We start from the raw sequence: 19,369 nt of genomic DNA, 5'->3' as shown, positions 1-19,369 counted from the left end.
TATGATGTTTTGAACTAAATAATGATTTGATATTTAAAAAAATAGAAAAACATGTTGATTTTAGAATTTAAGGTTTGTCGAGGCCAGCATTGTGGCACAGCGGGTAGAGCAACCACCCGCAATTCTGGCATGCCATATGTGCACCAGTTTTTGTCCCAGTTGCTCCACTTCTGATCCAGCTCCTGGCCTGGGAAAAGCAGAGGAAGATGGCTCAAGTGTTTGAGCCATTGTGGCCATCTGGGGAGTGAACCAGAGGATGGAAAATCTCTCTCTCTCTCTCTATGTAACTCTTTCACATAAATACATAAATCTTTTAAAATAAATTTATGGCTCACATCTGTAAATATAAATAAAACAAAAATAACAGTATTTAGATGGATGCATGTCTACATATCACGATTAGACTGGAAAAAGAGCTTATAACTTGAGAAAAACAACTTAAGTATATATAAAGAAGACCAGTCTCAAACAGCAATGTGAATGCTTCACCCTTTGTCTTGTGAAGCTGGGTGAGGCCCACTAACTTGGCGACTGCCACAAAGCTCCCCAGTGTCCTGCATCCATGGCCAGACCACAATGCTGTGGAAACCTCTGCCTGTAGCTCAAGAGCCTTGCTCTCCCAGAGCAGCCCTCGTCCTCCCTCCACTCATCACTTTGAACTGGCTCATTAACATCTCACTATTCCTGTGACTCTCTATAGTCCACCAGCTGACCTGGACAGTATTAGTTACTACAACTGATGGTTACCTTAGATTGTTTTACTTCCTGTTCTTATAAGACAAGCTGGCAATTAAGCTTGATTGCTCAGATAATATGATAAATTTCTCTACAGGATTTACATTTGGATAAAGAATTTACTATTTGCCTTGCACATGTTTGCCCTCACTTAGGACTGCCAGGAGGCACAGTTACCTCTGGGTACCCTGGGTCCATCAGGCCTGTGATGCCTGTTGCTGATTACACCGGAGTGATCACTAAAGCAGGACATGATGGAAAGACACAGATGTTGAGACAGGTGATCAGTTACAGTCTCTTTGCTGTCCATGACACCCTTGCTACTCAAAGTGTGATCTGTAACCAGCTGCATCTACTAGGAGCTTTTTGTAAATGCACATTCTCAAGCCCCACACCAGACCAACTGACTCTAAATCTGCTTTTTATTTAACAAGATGATTCACACCTTCATTACAATAGCAAAGCACTATTCTAAAATACTTACTCAAAAGTACTTTAAAAAGTTCATGGAAAATATAATGAAAAATATTTTGGTATAAAACAAGTTAAATCCATGCATAATATTTTTATAACAAGAAATTTTGAAGGTCCCATGTGAGTACGTGTGTATGTGAAGACAAACAACTAGAAGCCAGAAATGACTTAGATTTGAGAGAGAGACAAGCAACTTTGTTTTCTCTAGTTTTTTATTTTATTTTATTTTTTTATTTTTTATTTTATTTTTTTTGACATGCAGAGTGGACAGTGAGAGAGAGACAGGGAAAAAGGTTTTCCTTTACTGTTGGTTCACCCTAATTCACTAGAGAGACACACACATAATCTTCATTAGTTAAGCTTTTCTGTAGAAAACTTCCATGAAACTGCTTTGCTAAAATCTCAGCTTCTTCTACTGCCTGTCATTTCAGAAATGGTCATTTCTACAACATTTCTGTGAGTACTCTAAAATGTGAACTGCTCAAAGGCATGAACTATGTCTTAAATTTCTTTGTATCATTAGGAAAGAGGATAGTATATCAGTACAGAATGGCAATGCAGTTGAGATCTGCTAACTGAATATATGAAAGAATGAGTATAACTATCATTTGGGTTTCCGCTCTGTGCAAGCATTGCCACAGACATTTCATATTTATTTTTCTCATCTTCACAACAATCCTTAGAAGTAGGAATTGTAAGCTCAGAGTGGGAAAGTAGCTTACCCAACATCACATATCTGAAAGGCTCAATTTAACTTCAGGGCTATCTGATTCCAAAGCCGATGAGCTGGACCAGTGTTCTGAAAACAAACAAATATCAGAATCATCTGGAAAGCTTTGGAAAAGCAGCTTCCCACTTCTCTGAGTACACCTTCTGGTCCTGCTGACTTACAAAAACCATGATGTTCCACATACTTACAATAAGCAAACAAAGAAATAAAACCAGGATGAACCCACAGATGAATACAAACAATAACAAATGATCTTTACTGTACTACAAATGAATAACACAGTCACACAGACAGAGATGGAAGTGGAAAGAGCTATCTCTAACTCTGGATAACAACGACTACATTCTGCAAGGCAAAGCAGAAAAATAACTACACAAATGTTATATTCCACCTAGTAAATGTATTTCTGAAAGGGCCATTGGCTAGAGATCACAAATGATTTTATATGAGGGTTCTGAATCTTGGCACCACTGGCATTTCAGACCAGGTAAGACAGTGAGGGCTATGTTGTACATCCTAGTTGCCATTAGCCCCCTCCAGGTTGAGACAACCAAAAATATTTCCCAACGCTGACAAACGTCCCCAGGGGACAAAACTGCTTCCAGCTGAGAACCATCACTTCATGCATATCCTAGGTTTGACCAAATAAGTAAATATATCATAGATAATAAAAGCCAGGTTTCTTGCTGCTAAAGAAAGAAGGGTGAACACATTCATCTCTTTATGTATGTTTCTGCTAGAGTCCTAAATTTTTCTCCAAATAGTGATGATACTATGTTGTTGTTGTTTTCTTTTATTTACAAACAAGGACTTTTTCAAGAGTATATGATGTTGTGTTTGGGACTTCTCTCCTTTTATTCTGATAGAATCTCTTTAGCTAAGTGCATTTACAGAGAGACTTTATAAAGAAGTATACACATCTTTCAATTTTTATTGGGCATTTAATTACTTGTTTTCATCAAGGAGTACTACAGCTAGAAAAATCAGGGAAGTCTGCATTATTGTTTACATTTGGGTATAATGACAACAGCCAATGAAGTGCAATTGACTCAGTCTGTGTTACAGACTACTTGAAGGGTAATTCAACAGAAGATTGAAGAGCACATTATCTCCAGTTAGCTAACTGTGTTTGGAAACTGTTTTCCTACATATTCTAAAGTTTGCATTATTGCCATTGCTTCATTCTTGTATCACAACCTCTCTTCATAATGCAAAGGGGAATTTCTACCTAGACATTGACTGTTATTGCAATTCCATTTTGGTGGAGTTTAGCTTTAGGTTTTATTCAATACAAAATCCTACACTGAATCTACATTTGTGGGGAGCAACTGAGACTAGACTAAGTTACTGGAATTAAGACTTATTCTATGCATCTGCTCTCCCACAATATGGCGCTGAAAGAGAGAGACCAAACAACCTCTACGCAGCTGCCTCATCAGTTTGATAAGCTGCAGGAGCTGATCCTGCTCCTGATTGGAGGAGAGCAGCGTGCTCGGCGTGTGGGTAGCAGGGTTGGGATTGGTGGAAGAGGACTATAAAGGAAGAGAGAGACAACATGCACCAGGAATATCTGAGGGAACACCTGAGGAACATCTGAGCAGCCCCCGAGAGAGCCAGCCGGCAGTGTGCCACTCCCCCGCGGAAGCGGGGAAAGCTGCGGGGGGGGGGGGGGGTGTCGCCCCTCCACGGAGGTGGAGGGGTCGGTAGCCAACCCGGGAAGGACCAGCAGCAAACCCTGGAAGGGCCGAGCAGACGAAAGAACAGCGCAGGGTTTGGTGTGGTTCCTCCACGAATAGGGGAGCGACAACATTTACTCCATTACCTACTTTGTCAGGGAAATTTATGTCTCAAAAATGCTTTCAGAATATATTTTTATTCTTACGAAATTTGTTTTTGAAATGCCAAATGGTCTCTCTCCATCTTTTTCTCTTCCTATTCTCTTCCTCTTTTTCTTATTTCTTTTTTTAAAGATTTATTTATTCATTTTGAAATGCAGCGTTGCAGAGAGGCAGAAGCAGAGAGACGGAGAGAGAGGTCTTCCATCTGCTGATTCAATCCCCAGATGGCAGCAAGGGCTGGAGCTGCACTGATCTGAAGCCAGGAGCCAGGGGCTTCTTCCGGGTCTCACATGTGGGTTCAGGGACCCACGGACTTGGGCCATCTTTTACTGCTCTCCCAGGGCATAGCAGAGAGCTGGATCGGAAGTGAAGCAGCTGGGTCTTGAACTGCAGGCAGCAGCTTTACCTGCCATGCCACAGTGCCAGCCCCTCTTTTTCTTTCTCTCTTCTATGTCTTTAAATTTTCTACTTGAGTTGGGAAGCCCAAGTATTTTTAAGAGCTATCTATTTTCTCTTTTGAAGTGAATTATTATTTGGGGGGGGGGTATTTTTAGCACATTCTTGGTTTTTCTTAAAAATCAATGTACTGTTAACTTTACTGTGAATATTTTGATGATTGCTCCTTTGTTCCTCGACAAAGAACCTTTCATTTTTGTAATGAAATTATAGAATGATGCCATGCTTTATTAGATGCAACACTGTATATTAACAAAGAATGGCTTAATTAGAACTGGTAAGTAGTACTGACAGCACATTTACAGTCTATGTATTTCATGCAAGGATACAGTTCACAAATGCAAAATAGTGATGGTTTTTGAAATTAGCTTTGAAATACAGTGATGTTAAGCTATATAGGGTACACATTTTATAACTTTGTAGATGAGATGACAATTCATATCTATGTGTTTGTAAAGTTAATTTGAAAAATAGTTTATAACTGTAGTTTTTAACAAATATAAAAATAAGGTATTTTCAGTCTCACAGTATCTCCTTATAAAACAGTAATCACAAAGGGGAAAATATTGTTTAAAGGATAAAAACTGGGCAGATATCTTAACCAAGTGGTTAAAACTGACACCACCAATAAGATACATTGACATCATGTATGTCTGATACAATGCACCGAGGAGTATATATACCCCCTCTGTAGAACACACAGCCAAAGATGCATAGCTTCAGTGTGATCATGGGAAAACATGAGATATATCCAAATTGAGGGACATCTTACCTAAAAAATTACACATTCTCTTCAAAATTGCCAAGGTCATGAAAGACAGACAGACTGGGGGATTATCATGGACTGGAAGAGACTAAAGAAACATTACAACACCATGGGATCCTGGGTTGGGTTCTAAGCCAAAGAAAAGAGGTAAAACTGCCAAAATTAAATAAGGTTTGCAACCCAACTGACAGTATAACAGTGTTAGGTATAAAATTACTAAGCTATAACTACCAAGAGAAATAAGATAACACAGGTCCTTGTCTTCAAGAGTTATAGTTTAGTTACTTTCTTTATAACTGGAGCCCCTCTTTAGTACAGAGTGTGAAGAGAATGTCTTCCAGTTTTGTACAGGAGTTATTTAATGTTCGTCTCCTTGCTTTTTAAAAAACACTTTATTGTAAAAGGTATGTATACTAAGAAATGTTAATAAGTGTACAGAAAAGTTAGTTTTTGTCATCTGCTCATCTGTTTGAGTATCAAACACCCAAATTAAGAACAGAACATTACTAGTATTCCAGGAGTTCTCACAATTCCTCCCTCCAACCTCTCCATTCCTTTTTCTTAAATGTGGGAAAGAAGAGTATATTGTCATTTACACAGTATAATTCAGTGAAGCAATACTTCTAACTACATGCCAAATGATATGCACACAATTTTATATATTTGTGAGCAAATGTAGCATACTGATAAGTTTCCTTGTTTTAAGTACAGAACTGTAACACTACACAGTGTATATTTCCAGAGCCATGTACTCATACATATTTCCAACAGAATTTTTGGCAAGTACATATAAACCATATGTGTATAATTAACAAATGTTTATGCCCATGCATCCAAAATTATTGTAACTCTTGAATAGTCTGTCTCTAAAAAATTTATGAGCTTTACTTTAAAAATGTGTAAATAGAAGAAAATAATATTTCTATAAAAAACATCATGCATGTGTACATCCTTGGTGGTGATGACTGCAGCACTACTTCTGAATTATTTTCTTAGAATAAATTTTCATGCTAGAAATTACTGAGTCAGAGAGTATAAACATTTTTAGGGTTAAACTGCATTATCAAATTTCCTTCTAAACTTTATAACTACACTAACATTAGGCCTTATTATCTTAAAAAAAATGTAAGTTTAAAAGGCATGAAGTCAGGGCCAGCGCTGAGACGTGGCATCCCATATGGGTGCCAGTTCGAGTCCTGGCTGCTTCACTTCCGATCCAGCTCTCTGCCATGACCTGGGAAAGTAGTAGATGGCCCAAGTCCTTGGGCCCCTGCACCCGTGGGGGAGACCTGGAAGAAGCTCCTGGCTCCTGGCTTTGGATTGGCACAACTCCAGCTGTTGCAGCCAACTGGGGAGTGGACCAGCATATGGAAGACCTCTCTCTCTTTCTCTCTGCATCTCCTTCTCTCTCTGTGTTACTCTGCCTTTCGAATAAATAAATAAATCTTTAAAATATATATATAAATGTAAACTTAAAAAAAGACATGAAGTCATTCAACTCTCTTTCTATAACTGATATTTAATAACTAGCATAATCCCATAAATTTCATCATTACAGAGTGATTACATTATTCTAATCATAGTCACATATTTTACTTAAGTATTTATATGTGTCAGATCTCAACAACCTGAAGAATTTCTTTTTTAACTTTTCTAATAAATGTTTATACTTTTCACCATGTATTAACTTTTATACATTTTATATAGATATACTCCACGGATGTTCAATATATTCTTAATTGCCCTCATAATCATCATCATCATTTACTTCCACTAGGGTCAACCTGTCACAACAAAATGAAGAATTTGTTTAGCTTCATCATAAAATGCTTTGTTCTGTCAAATTCCATGGGAAACGGAGACAGAGAACTGGAAAACAGCTAAAAATAAGACATACAATACAAGAAGTTCTTTAAAGTTGAGACAAAGGAAACATGCAGAGAATATACTTCTCCATTCATAAAGTTACAAAGAGAAAAATTCAGTCTCTTTAAAAATGTTTCTTCTTCCCTCTCTAAACAATGATACTTTAAAATCTAATGCGGACAAGAGAACAATCCACTGAACTTTAATTTCCTTCTCCTTCTGCCATTGTATTAGAGTGCTTCCAAATATTTGCCATTCCCAGATTACTAAAATAGAATGAGAAACCACTCCTTTGTAGTGCAGATGCTTGGAACAGCTTCTAGTCCTAAAGAAAAATTCTCACGCCTTCAAGGAAGAATTAAATTGAGAGACTGAATCTTAAAAGATGAGATAAAAGTCACTGAAAAATAAATTATTATCCTTTGAAATTTTCAATTATTTTATTTTCGATTACCTCACAACATGATGCAAAGGGTAAGCAGACCACAATGAAATAATTTAAGAAAATCTAAAAAGTCTATGTGCATTTCAGCCAGAGATCAGGTAATTCATTGTATATTCATGAAGTATTTCTTTAAAGGTGTCAAAATTTTAATTTGATAGAGAAGAATATAACTATTTTCTAAATGTTAATTGCTGAAGTCCATACCCCTCCCCACCTCAAAACTTCCCCTTTTGGTTGTCCAGTCCTACTAACTGCTTTTTTTAAATGTTTTGAATTAATACAAATGTCTTAAATTATAGATACATGTTAGATATACAAACATACAGACATATAAATGAAGGTACTTAATATATACATACATACATATGAAGGTAACATACATATGAAGGTACTTAATAAGTACATATTTATTAATGTATGATATATTATATATATATGAAGGTATTTACACAATAATTTGTTCTAGTCCATTTTTTAAAAAATAGGAGTATCTTTCATGTTCTCTCCAAAATCTAGATTTAAAGATTTATTAAGGCGGTTGGCAAAGCGGCTCAACAGGCTAATCCTCTGCCTAGCGGCGCCGGCACACCGGGTTCTAGTCCCGGTCAAGGTGCCGGATTCTGTCCCAGTTGCCCTTCTTCCAGGCCAGCTCTCTGCTGTGGCCAGGGAGTGCTGTGGAGGATGGCCCAAGTGCTTGGGCCCTGCACCCCATGGGAGACCAGGAGAAGTACCTGGCTCCTGCCTTCGGATCAGCGCGGTGCGCCGGCCACAGCGCGCCGGCCGCGCCGGCCATTGGAGGGTGAACCAACGGCAAAAAGGAAGACCTTTCTCTCTGTCTCTCTCTCTCACTGTCCACTCTGCCTGTCAAAAAAAAAAAAAAAGATTTATTAAGGCAATATTTTTATTTTAAACCAAAACAAAGGGTATGAATGACCTTTTTATAAAAATCTTTGAGAAACCCTAATAACTGGAAATACTATGCTGCTAATATTATAACCTCAAATTATGCCTAATGCCAACAGCCTTTTACCTATGAATCCATTCTAAAGCTGCAAGCATGGCTCTGACTTCAACATAGAAGGAAAACTACAGGAAGGAACAAAAATAAAAACACTTGTCTGAACATCTTGCTCCTTTATTAAATTTAATGATATGAGCAACTAAAATGCTACTTTACTGATAACTCTAAAGGATACTGACAAGAACTGCTTTAGTGACATTACTGGCCTGAAAATGTCCTCAGTTAAACTAATTTTTCTATTATTTATTATATATAAATATACACATATATATATTATATATAAAGCTTTTCTAAAACTCTTCCAGAGGGGCCAGCGCTGTGGCACAGTGGGTAAAGCCACTGCCGCCTGCAGTGCCAGCATCCCATTTGGGCGCTAGTTCAAGTCCTGGCTGATTCACTTCCGATCCAGCACTCTGCTATAGCCTGGGAAAGCAGTAGAAGATGGGCCCAGTGCTTGGGCCCTTGCACCCACCTGGGAGACCTGGAAGAAGCTCCTGGCTCCTAGCTTTGGATCAGTGGAGCTCCAGCCGTTGTCATCTGGGGAGTGAACTAGCAGATAGAAGATCGATCTCTCTCTCTCTCTGCCTCTGCCTCTCTGTAACTCTGCCCTTCAAATAAATAAATCTTAAAAAAAAACAAAACCTCTTCTAGATACTATATTTTAGGATGACTATGCAGTAAGTTACAGAGTCTTCTCTCCCCACACAGGAAAGCCACACTTTCCACAGAACCATCTTTATTCTTGAGTGGTTTGATCAAAAAGGAAAATGTGGCCCTCTTGTAAAAAAACCTAAGTTTTGCCTGTGACAAACAACCCTCCTGTGGAATAGCAGGCTGCATTCCCTAGCACTGAAAGTTGCAGAAGTGATTTTGAGAATGGTCACTTACTTTCTGATTACAAAACTAGTTCCTGCATATTGAACAAAAACTGGACAACACAGAAAGTATCAACAGTGAAACTACAATTATCTATAATCTTAATGGCCAAATAACCTCTTACATCTTGGTCTGTATATTTCTAGTCTTTTTTGTGTACTCTTGTCTAGTTTTAAATTTTAAAATACAACTGAGAGAGGGGGATTGGCCTAGCAGTTAACACACTTACATCCCATACTGGAATAACTGGGTTCGAGTTCTGGCTCCAGCTCCTGCTTCCAGCTTCCTGCCAAAACAGAACCTGGGAAGCAGCAGGTCATTACCTTACGTAACTGGGGTCTCTATCACTCACATTAAAGACCCAGAATGAGTTCCCAGCTTGGCCTAACAAACCCAATCCTGACTACTGTAGGCATATGGGGAGTGAACCAGGCTAGCTCCCTCTCTGTCTCCCTTTTTGTTTGTTTGTTTGTTTTAAGATTTTATTTATTCATTTGAGAGGCAGAGTTCAGACAGAGAGAAAGGTCCACTGGCTCACTCCTCAAATGGCTGCAAAGGCCGAGTCTGTGCTATCTGAAGTAAGGAGCCAGGAGCTTCTTCTGGGTCTCCCATGCAGGTGCATCTTCTACTGCCTTCCCAGGCCATAAGCAGAGAGCTGGATAGGAAGAGGAGCAACCAGGACATGTAGTAGTAGCCTACTGCGCCACATTGCTGGCCCTGACTTCCGGTCTCTTAAAAACAAAACAAAAAAAAAAACAAAAAACAAAAAAAAAAAAAAACAAAGAACAAACAAAACATAGTGTTTGAATCAGGTCTTGATTACAAACTAAAAATATTAATTTGGTAATACTGTAATGAAAAAATAAACCTTAAAATAAGAGCAGCTGATTAAAACATACATTCCTTAACCAAGAAATGGGTTAGTATTTTCTTCTCTCCATTCCAAATATACTCAACTTGTCACTGGCATTTTTCTCAGTTTTTAAGTTGACTAGTTTCTAAATTTTACATGAAGACAGCTTTGTTAGTGCTACATGAAACCTATGACTAACAGGCCCCCCAGTAAATATTTACATCCAAAAATATGTTTCTTTTATTAGTACCTGTGACTTAAAACAAGCAAACAACTTCTCAAGACCAGAGACATGCCTAATGGTGGAAAATTACATGAGAATTTACACTTATTTGGAGTACTGAAAGCTTAACAGCCTTAGAACTTGTGAACATTCATAAAACGCAAAGAGCTTATCCCCCCCCTTTTAAATAGATACTATGATTACACTAAGAAATTAATTTCTAGGCAAAAGGAAGGTTTGAATCTTAACTAAATCAAGGGGACTGCAAGAATTTATTAACTTTGTGTTGGCATGGAAAAGAATATTCATCTTTCACTGGTGACTGCACTAACTTTAGTAGATTTACTGCTAAACCCAACAGATTCCTGAAAAATGTTTCACGTGTGATCAAGAGTATCAACATTTGATACTTAGAGAAAGCACAACTGAAAATTGGCTTCAAAAATCCTCCTGTCTCATAGGTATTATTAATGAAGAATTCTGGTATACTAGAAATCATCAGAGTAGAGTCAATCAGTAGCCAGATCCTCTGAATTTTTTTCCTTCCATTGGAAAGTCTATTAACTGATACCACCATTATTAATGCCGCTTAAAAAACTAAACCATAAACATGAAAAATTCTAAGTGGATTTTACTTGTTATTTATTAGATCTATTTAATAACAAGAGATACTTTTGAAACAAATTAAACAATACAATAATAAAGGCAGAAAAGATCACTATTTCCTCTCCCAAATCCCATGTCACAACATAATTAATGTTGCTTGGTCTGGTTATTCTTTCAGGCTTATTCAAATACAAACATGGTATCTATGAAAACATACATCTATAAAAACATACATAACACGCATATATGTATAGGGTTAAGTTTCATTCTTTATGGGATAATACGTATCACTCTACAACTTGTCTTTTTCTCTTCTCATGGCTTTGCCTTCAATCAGTAGATTTAGAGCTAATAAATCTAATACCTGCAAAAACACTGCCCAGTATGTTCACCATTATTTGTTCTCACAATCATTCTCCTTCTTCTTAATAGAGGTTCAGATCTTTTCCAAGTGTTTGCTCCAAACCTGATACCTAAGATTCTCCCTTCTCTTTAAACTCCCTCTCAGTAATTTTGTCTTGTAGCAGGCATACTGGCCTGAAACCTAGGGAGAGGAGAAAAGCCTACAAATATTTTAAGCAGTATTTTATGTAAGGCTGCCCTCCAATGTGCCAAATTTTAACATGTATCACTGCCTAGATAAATCTGCAGTAAGATACAGGTTTTTATGTTTTGTGAAGGTTGGAAGTAAATTATTTACAACAAAGATACACTAGACAGAGAAAACTCAGGACCCATTTCTAGCTGTATCACTAATTGCTGATGTAACACTGATAAGCAGTTTAACTGTTGGGAAGTCCATTTCCTCCCCTAAATAATCAATTGCTTGAAGTGCATGATTTCTAAAGTACCTTGACACTGAAGTCAATGATAACTATATTGTTCAACAAATGCAGACTTTACAACAGCCCATAAAGGGAGGTTTATTAAAAGAACCATTGTGTAACTTAGACAAAAAGCTTGCTAGCAAATTAACAATATTAAAAAGAAATAAATATTTTAACTCAAGAAAGCAAGCTAACTATTTACCGCAACAAGAACATTACAATTACCTATTTACAAAGAACATGCAAATCATAATGATAAAGGTCTAATTCATTGAAGGGATACATCTAAAAATCTCATTGTATATAATTGGCTTAGCTTCAATTACTACATATCTTTTTTTAATTTTTTATTTTATTTTTGACAGGCAGAGTGGACAGTGAGAGAGACAGAGAGAAAGGTCTTCCTTTGCCATTGGTTCACCTTCCAATGGCCACTGCGGCTAGTACACCGAGCTGATCCGAAGGCAGGAGCCAGGTGCCTCTCCCAGTCTCCGATGGGGTGCAGGGCCCAAACACTTGGTCCATCCTCCACTGCACTCCCGGGCCACGGCAGAGAGCTGGACTGGAAGAGGAGCAACCGGGACAGAATCCGGCGCCCCGACCAGGACTAAAACCCAGTGTGCCGGCGCCGCAGGCGGAGGATTAGCCTATTGAGCCACGGTGCCGGCCTACATATCTTAAAAACAGTAAAACTGGTTTCTTTTTAGAATATAGTAATTGTTGAATGACCATCAACATAAATTGGGTTCTGTTTTTATTTAGCCTCTAGATTAAGCTTCTTCATCTATAAAATTAAGAAGCCAAAAGCATCTAAGATTCATCCATTCACCCATCAGATCTTCACCAGCACCTACAAAGTACCAGGCAGGCACTGTGCTTGTTCAAGAGCTACAGCCACATGAGGCTATTCTCACTGCTGGGATGGTGGGATTCCATGGTTCTGTAGCTCAGACTATTTTCTAATTCAAACTGGCTCTCCCATAACTGGACTAAATTTAGCTAAACTTTATATCATGTCTTTTAAAAGATTCATATATCATTTTTTGTCAATATTCCACTGCATTTTTTCTATTTGTATGTACTTTCATTTTCTTTGAAAGGCAGAGATAGAGATGGAGACTGCGACAGAGGTCCCCCATTCATTGATTTACTCCCCAAATGCGCACAACAGGTAGGGTGGTACCAGGCCAAAGCCAGGAGCCCAGAGCTTAGTCCATGACTCCCAGGATGCACAAAAACAAGAAGTGGATAGGAGAAGAGTAGCCAAGATTCGAACCAGGCACTCTCATTTGGGCTACAGGCATCCAAACAGCACCTTAACGACTGTGAAACGGTGGGGCAGGGGATGTCAGGTAAGCAGGGAGAGTCAGACATGCATCCCCTGAGACCAACACTGAGCCCCAATGACCTGGGGTGGCTGAAGCTTCCTTTCCTTCAGTAACTTCTACCAGTGGCCATCTGGGTTATGTTTCTGGGGGATGTGTTTGGAAATATGCCAAACATACCTGCCTCTAATAGCTAATACTGTGCACACGTGTAAAAAGTCAGTCATACTAAGCTGATGCCAAAATAATCTCTATGTATAGAGATAACTCAAAATAGAGAGGAGAGACTCTATAATTTGAACTCACCTCAAAAAAATTTAAGCAACAATTTTCAAATTTTAGTTGTAAATGTCTATTCTTTAAAAAAAGAATGTACAGAAATTTGCTTTCAAAAATTTAACTTAGGAAAAAATTATTTGTATAAATTGCCATTTCAGTTTTTCTTCATAAATGGAAAAGTTTTCTTAAGACCAAACTGCTTTAAATATTTTGATTTTTCAATTCATTTTTAAAAGACTCAGACCATTTTTATTCATCCTTAAAAGGCCTATTCACTTATAAGTGTGAGGGAAAAAAACTTATAAGGTTAAAGAAGCTAAGTTGAAGGAAAACTTCAGCAAAATAAAAACGATCAATTCCTGGTCAATTTTGTGAAAAAGTGTTAGACTTTATAAAATTATCTTCCTTTCCTGCTTTTCCAGTAGTACGACTCATGGAAAATTACGAGTTCTATACTACAAAATACAATGCACATATACCTTTAACAGATTTTAAGTAAAGCAGAAAAATAAAAATAGAAAAGAATAGAATCATGTTTAAACAAGTTTATAGGAATAAAATAAGAATTTATGAGTATAAAGTTGGTAGTTTTAGTTATAACAATGGGCCATATTTCCTGAGGGCTTAAGAAAAAATAATCTGCTTTAAGAGGTATCCTCACTAATGGCAAACCTAAATTGTAAATCTAGAACCTTTGAGGGCGTAGGTGAATGAAACCCTACTGTTTTTCCCCAGATTACTCACAGAGTTAATAATGTAGTTTGGGAATAAGTCTTAAGGTTATCAGATGTCTTTAGTCATTTGTTCATAAGTTACCTTCAAGCATTCTTGTTTATAGCAGTTTAATAACAAGCAGCAGTGAAGTGGAAATTCTTTTTGCCTGACAACAGGGGGTAGAGGAAGAGAATTCAGATGAACAACATATTTCACATCTCTGGAGCTGACAAATGTGAAAAACGTGCCAGATAAACACTGCAAGCTACAATTTTTGTAATTAGAAATGTTGAAATCTTTGCAATGGTGCTGCCCATATCCAAATATTCTTTTAAAACATAAACGAAAGAACTATTTTTCTTATACAGCAATTTTATTTGTATTTATGACTTTTTCTTATTGGAAAAAGGATTGGTAAAAAACAAGAGTATTGACAGAAAGTCATACCATTCAAAAGTAGAAAACAAGACTATTGGTGACAAGAGAACTATTTATTCAACAAAGTTCTATTCAGCATCTATCTCAGGCCAAGTATTGGTCATGGCAGTGAGAATGTATAACGATAACACCATTACTAATCATTCACTCAGTCAGTCAGTCAGTCAGTCAAATGCTTAAAACATTATTTATTACTCAATGCAAAAGCCTGGACAAAAGTAGGGATAGAAACAAAGCAATACTATGAAGCTAGGTTTCTCTCTGTTGGAGATATGAGTTACTAACATGGAAAAAAGAAAATGAGTGCAGGTGTGAGGCAGAATAATCAATCTGAACTCCTACTTTAGACATAGGACTTTAATTCAGACAAAGATGTCAATATTTACATGCATGCTTGTACATATGTCCCACCTTGGTCCAGAGACCTGAATGGGCTTAGAATCAATGACAGATTAATAACAATGAGCACACCAAACACCTAGATTTTGGCTTTTAAATACCATTCTCTGGCTTTATCAAAACAATTCATTTCCATAGTTTTAAATGTAGTTCTACAAAGGCATTTAATGGGAAGGGGGAGAATGTCATCTCCTGCCCTACCTTTCTCCAGCTATCACTCTCAACTATTTCTAGATAAGATGCCCATAAACACTTTTTAAAATTTAACATTTCAAGGGCCAGCACTGTGGTGTAGTGGGTTAAGCCCCCGCCTGCGATGCCAGCATCCCATATAGGTGCCAGTTCAAGTCCTGGCTGCTCCACTTCAGTCCAGCTCCCTGCTGATGCACCTGGGAAAGCAGCAGCAGATATCCCAAGTGTCTGGGCCCCTGCACCCACTTGGGAGACCTGGAAGAAGCTCCTGGCTCTTGGCTTTGGCCTGGCACAGCACCAGCCTTTGAGGCCATTTGGGGATTGGATCAGTGTATTGAGGATCTCTGTCACTCTGCCTTTCAGATAAGTAAGTTTTCTAAAGAAATGAATACTTCAAGCACTACATACTGATTCCTACTGCAGAGGATATGGATTTAACTCTCATATACCATTCTTCTTCCCCTCTGTTTAACACAGTTACACCACAATTGTTGGTTAAACCAAGAGGGTTTTACATTATTATGACTATCTAAATATTGCTCCCAACTTAATCACTTGAATAACTGAATTTCTTTCCCTGAAAAAAAAAAAGTTTCCTTCTAATTAGCTGCTTCTTTTATAAAACAAAGTTTAGTTTTCTATGCATCTTCTCAAGATATGAGCATAATTTCATATCAAAACATCTGAACATCTGCTATATACACTTTCTGTGATAGACACTGAATAAATAGGAAGACCACCATCATTTTCCCAAAGCTCAGAGAATTTAGAGTTCTGATTATCTAACAGACTGAGAGAACATCAATTCATCCCAAACTCTTCCTGGAGCACAGCCTTGTTTCCCTCTAATTATATTTTATCACCCATCTCCATTTTATTTTCCATCTCCTTAACCTTCTATAAATCTACATTTTGGAAGATAGCCTTAATTTTATCTCCCAATCATTCTATTGAATTAATCGCTTAAATATCTAAAAGCCTTACTTGTTCCTGGAATGATCCTATCTGGAGGACCCTATTATTCTTTTATAGATCCAATATCTTCTTATCTCTGAGGATTTTAATTAGTTTTTTTGAACGTCGTCTGCTCCTTCACTGTTTCTGTTCCTTTCACGTTCATTTTCCCTCCATTTTGATTTATTTCATGTCACAGACTTTTCTCTAATGTATGTTAAATTAAGAGGTACACAATAAAAAATTATGAGCAGTAGCTGTATGTGGAAGGACAGAATTCATTATCCAGCAGATTTTACCATAGGATAACATCACAAACTAGCTTTTCCAATGTGGATGCCAATGTCACTGCACATAGATCGTTGTTTAGCTGCTTCATTTTCCTAAAGAGATATCTTCCATTCTGTTTCATATGTTTATTGGCTGCAGTGGGGAGGATGAATAATAATAAACCTGTCAGTCTTCTGTGTGCTAACCAAAACAAGAGGGTGGGCAGTACTACAACCCAATTTGCAGACTCTGATTTGACTCTGTTAAAGTCAGACCAGGTTACTCCAATTCATTCTGACTAAAGGCCAGGTCTCTAAACGACCAAAAGGCCCTACATAATTTCCACTACTCATCCATATCTTTTTACTACCTCTGGTCTCATCTCTGACTCCCCTCCAACCATACTAACCTCCTTGCTTCTCCAGGCTTGCCCCCACCACAGGGCCTTTGCACTAGGCATTCTAATCCGGAATACTCTTCTCCCAATGCTCACAGATCATTCTCTGTCTTCTAAGACACTGCCCAAGTCTCTGCCACCTCGTATCACTACCGTCCCTCCATCCAGCACACCCAATCTTCCTTATCTACTCTATTTTCCACATTTATCACCTTCTAAGACACTACACAGATCACTTCATTATGCCTACTCTCTGTTGTCTACCTTCTCCCCTAAGAACAGCGCTTTTTTTGGGTCTGTTTATCACAATGTATCCTCATATCATAATGCTAAGCACATGACAGACCTTCACTCCTGTCCTTAACTGTACCCAACCAGCTGCAGAAAATACTCCTTGAAGCCGGTGCTGTGGCACAGAGGGTTAATACCCTGGCCTGAAGCGCCGGCATCCCATATGGGAGCCAGTTCGAGTCCAGATGCTCCACTTCCGATCCAGCTCCCTGCTATGGCCTATGAAAGCAGTAGAAGATGGCCTAAGTCCTTGGGCCTCTGCACCCACTTGGGAGATCCAGAAGAAGCTCCTGGCTCCTGGCTTCAGATCGGCACAGCTCTGGCCATTGCAGCCAATTGGGGAGTGAACCATCGATGGAAGACCTCTCTCTCTCTCTGTAACTCTGATTTTCAAATAAATTTTTAAAAATCTTTTAAAAAAAAGAAAAAAGAAAATACTCCTTTAGTTGTTCTGCTTGGGTGTGAAAGAACCAGTCACCTGGCAGCATGCAGTACAAATGACAATCCATGAATCTTAGTCCTCCTAAAACAATTTTCATACAATTCTGATTTTAGCTCCATCAGCATGCCCATGCTACAGAGATATCTAGGACCCTCAATTTCTGTAGTTTTGGGGACTCTGCTCTTCAGTTGCATTGCTTCTTATTTGCTTCACCCTGCAAACACTTAGTATTCTTTCTTCTCTTTGCACATAGTTAGTACTAACATATCTACTTCCTGGCTTCCAAAATGTGGTTCAATTTTCTTCCACTGTTTTCACATCTCCATTCTAATACAGATTTTTAATGGGATCCCCAAGGGAATCAGGGAAGGGAGCATGTGGTCACCCTACCATATTTACCTAGATTGCTAAATATTTGAACCCTTTAACCACCTCCCTTTCTTCATACTCACTTGAGCTGTAACAAACTACCTGATGTTTACGGCTTCTCACACAGATATATTCCAGGGCTGGTTAGAAGACTCAGCCCATATTTTCTTATGCTTAGCAAGTAGTAACTGTAAATAAAGCCTATGACCTAGTGGATTCATTCTCCCCAAGAGAGATGTAGACTTTTAGAAAGATGACACATTACCTAACTAAAGTTAATATTACCTTGGAAGCCTCCAAGAAGAAAACCAGCAGCTTACCCATACTGCTGAGTATATTTATACTTTAAATTTCATCAAAAAAAAAAAAAAAAAAAGGACTGGATTGACCAAAAAAAGGGGGGAGGGGAGAGGTTTTTAAAAATAACTAGAAGATAGAAGATGTATACAAATAAATAAGCAAGCAGGCAGACAGACAGGTAATCTATGTTACTATGTAACTGATCATTTGCTGAGTACCAAATATAAACCTTATAGATAGGTACTTTGCATCTACCATATTTTTAATCCTCATACCAACTCTGTCATCTATTATTCCATTTTATAAAGCAAAAAACTGAGACTTCTAGATCTTACATCACTGGTCTAATGACACAAAGCCAGGTGAGATATAAAGCCAGAATGATATTCATTCTCTATGATACTATTTTTAAGTATCAATTAAGACATGTAAAATGCATAAGTAATCCATTCTGGTCTGATCTGGACAGAATGATAACTGGTGATGACACTGTGATTGTTTCTAAAAGTTCTATTATCAAAAAGAATTATAGGAAGCATCAAAAGATATCATCCATTTAATTCAACATTCTGTCCCAAAATGGTAAGTGACATCAGTGAATAATGTATGGTAGAAAACAGCTGCTTTCTATGACACCAAATTCCAAAGCTTAGAGGAAATTCTCTAATGCATTCTCCTTTTTCTAATACCTTCCCATGTGCCTGTCCTGAACTCTATTATGTCTATCATCAAGCTCATATCTACACTAGCCCTAAAACAAAGCCTAATTGTGTTACTGTAGAAAAGGCTTATCATCTCCAGTTGTTGGAATCTCAGGCACATTACCACTGACTTCTCATGGGAAAAAGGCAAACACTGCCTTTAAGTTCAGAAAAAGAAAATTAAAAACAGCAAGTGGCCATACCTGGATTAGTAATGAATGACAGCAACACAGCCTGGAACTATTAGTTTCATCTGAGCTGGAAGGAATCTCAACAGAGGAATTTTGGGCTGCAGCTCTGCTATTTGCTGAGAATTTGAAAGTTAAATGCTGATCCACTAAAAGTGGAATGTGCCTATGAAGATCATAATGCATAGGCTCTTGCAGCCCAAGATTTATATGAGATCTAATAATGGACTACAAGTCAGAATAAAGTTTTCACTTTTTCCATTTGAACTTGATAAAAAAAAATGATAGTGACAGGGCTCAAACTATTCATACCCCCAGAAAACTAAATAATTTAATATCTTTTGAACAAAAAAAACTTTATCCCTAAGACATAAGACATATTTTTCAAAATATT

The 19,369-nt window shown here is 37.8% G+C and overlaps 1 protein-coding gene across 41 annotated transcripts in view; it reads right to left on the bottom strand.

The window, feature by feature from the left end:
* The window catches only part of DISP1 (dispatched RND transporter family member 1), a 195,130-nt gene that overhangs the window by 122,443 nt on the left and 53,318 nt on the right, over positions 1–19,369 (bottom strand). For 20 of the 41 annotated variants that reach the window (XM_051821355.2, XM_051821360.2, XM_070055351.1 and 17 more), the window contains one exon: positions 1,932–2,008. The exons of the other annotated variants lie outside the window; for them this stretch is intronic. The gene's annotated coding sequence lies outside the window, so the exon portion shown is untranslated. The remainder of the gene's footprint in view (positions 1–1,931; positions 2,009–19,369) is intronic. 41 annotated transcript variants of the gene reach the window in all.

The sequence above is a fragment of the Oryctolagus cuniculus genome, chromosome 13 (assembly GCF_964237555.1).
Source record: "Oryctolagus cuniculus chromosome 13, mOryCun1.1, whole genome shotgun sequence".
NCBI classification, from domain to species: Eukaryota; Metazoa; Chordata; class Mammalia; order Lagomorpha; family Leporidae; genus Oryctolagus; species Oryctolagus cuniculus.
The sequence above is the reverse complement of the archived record's forward strand: the minus strand, read 5'-3'. Positions and strand labels throughout refer to the sequence as shown.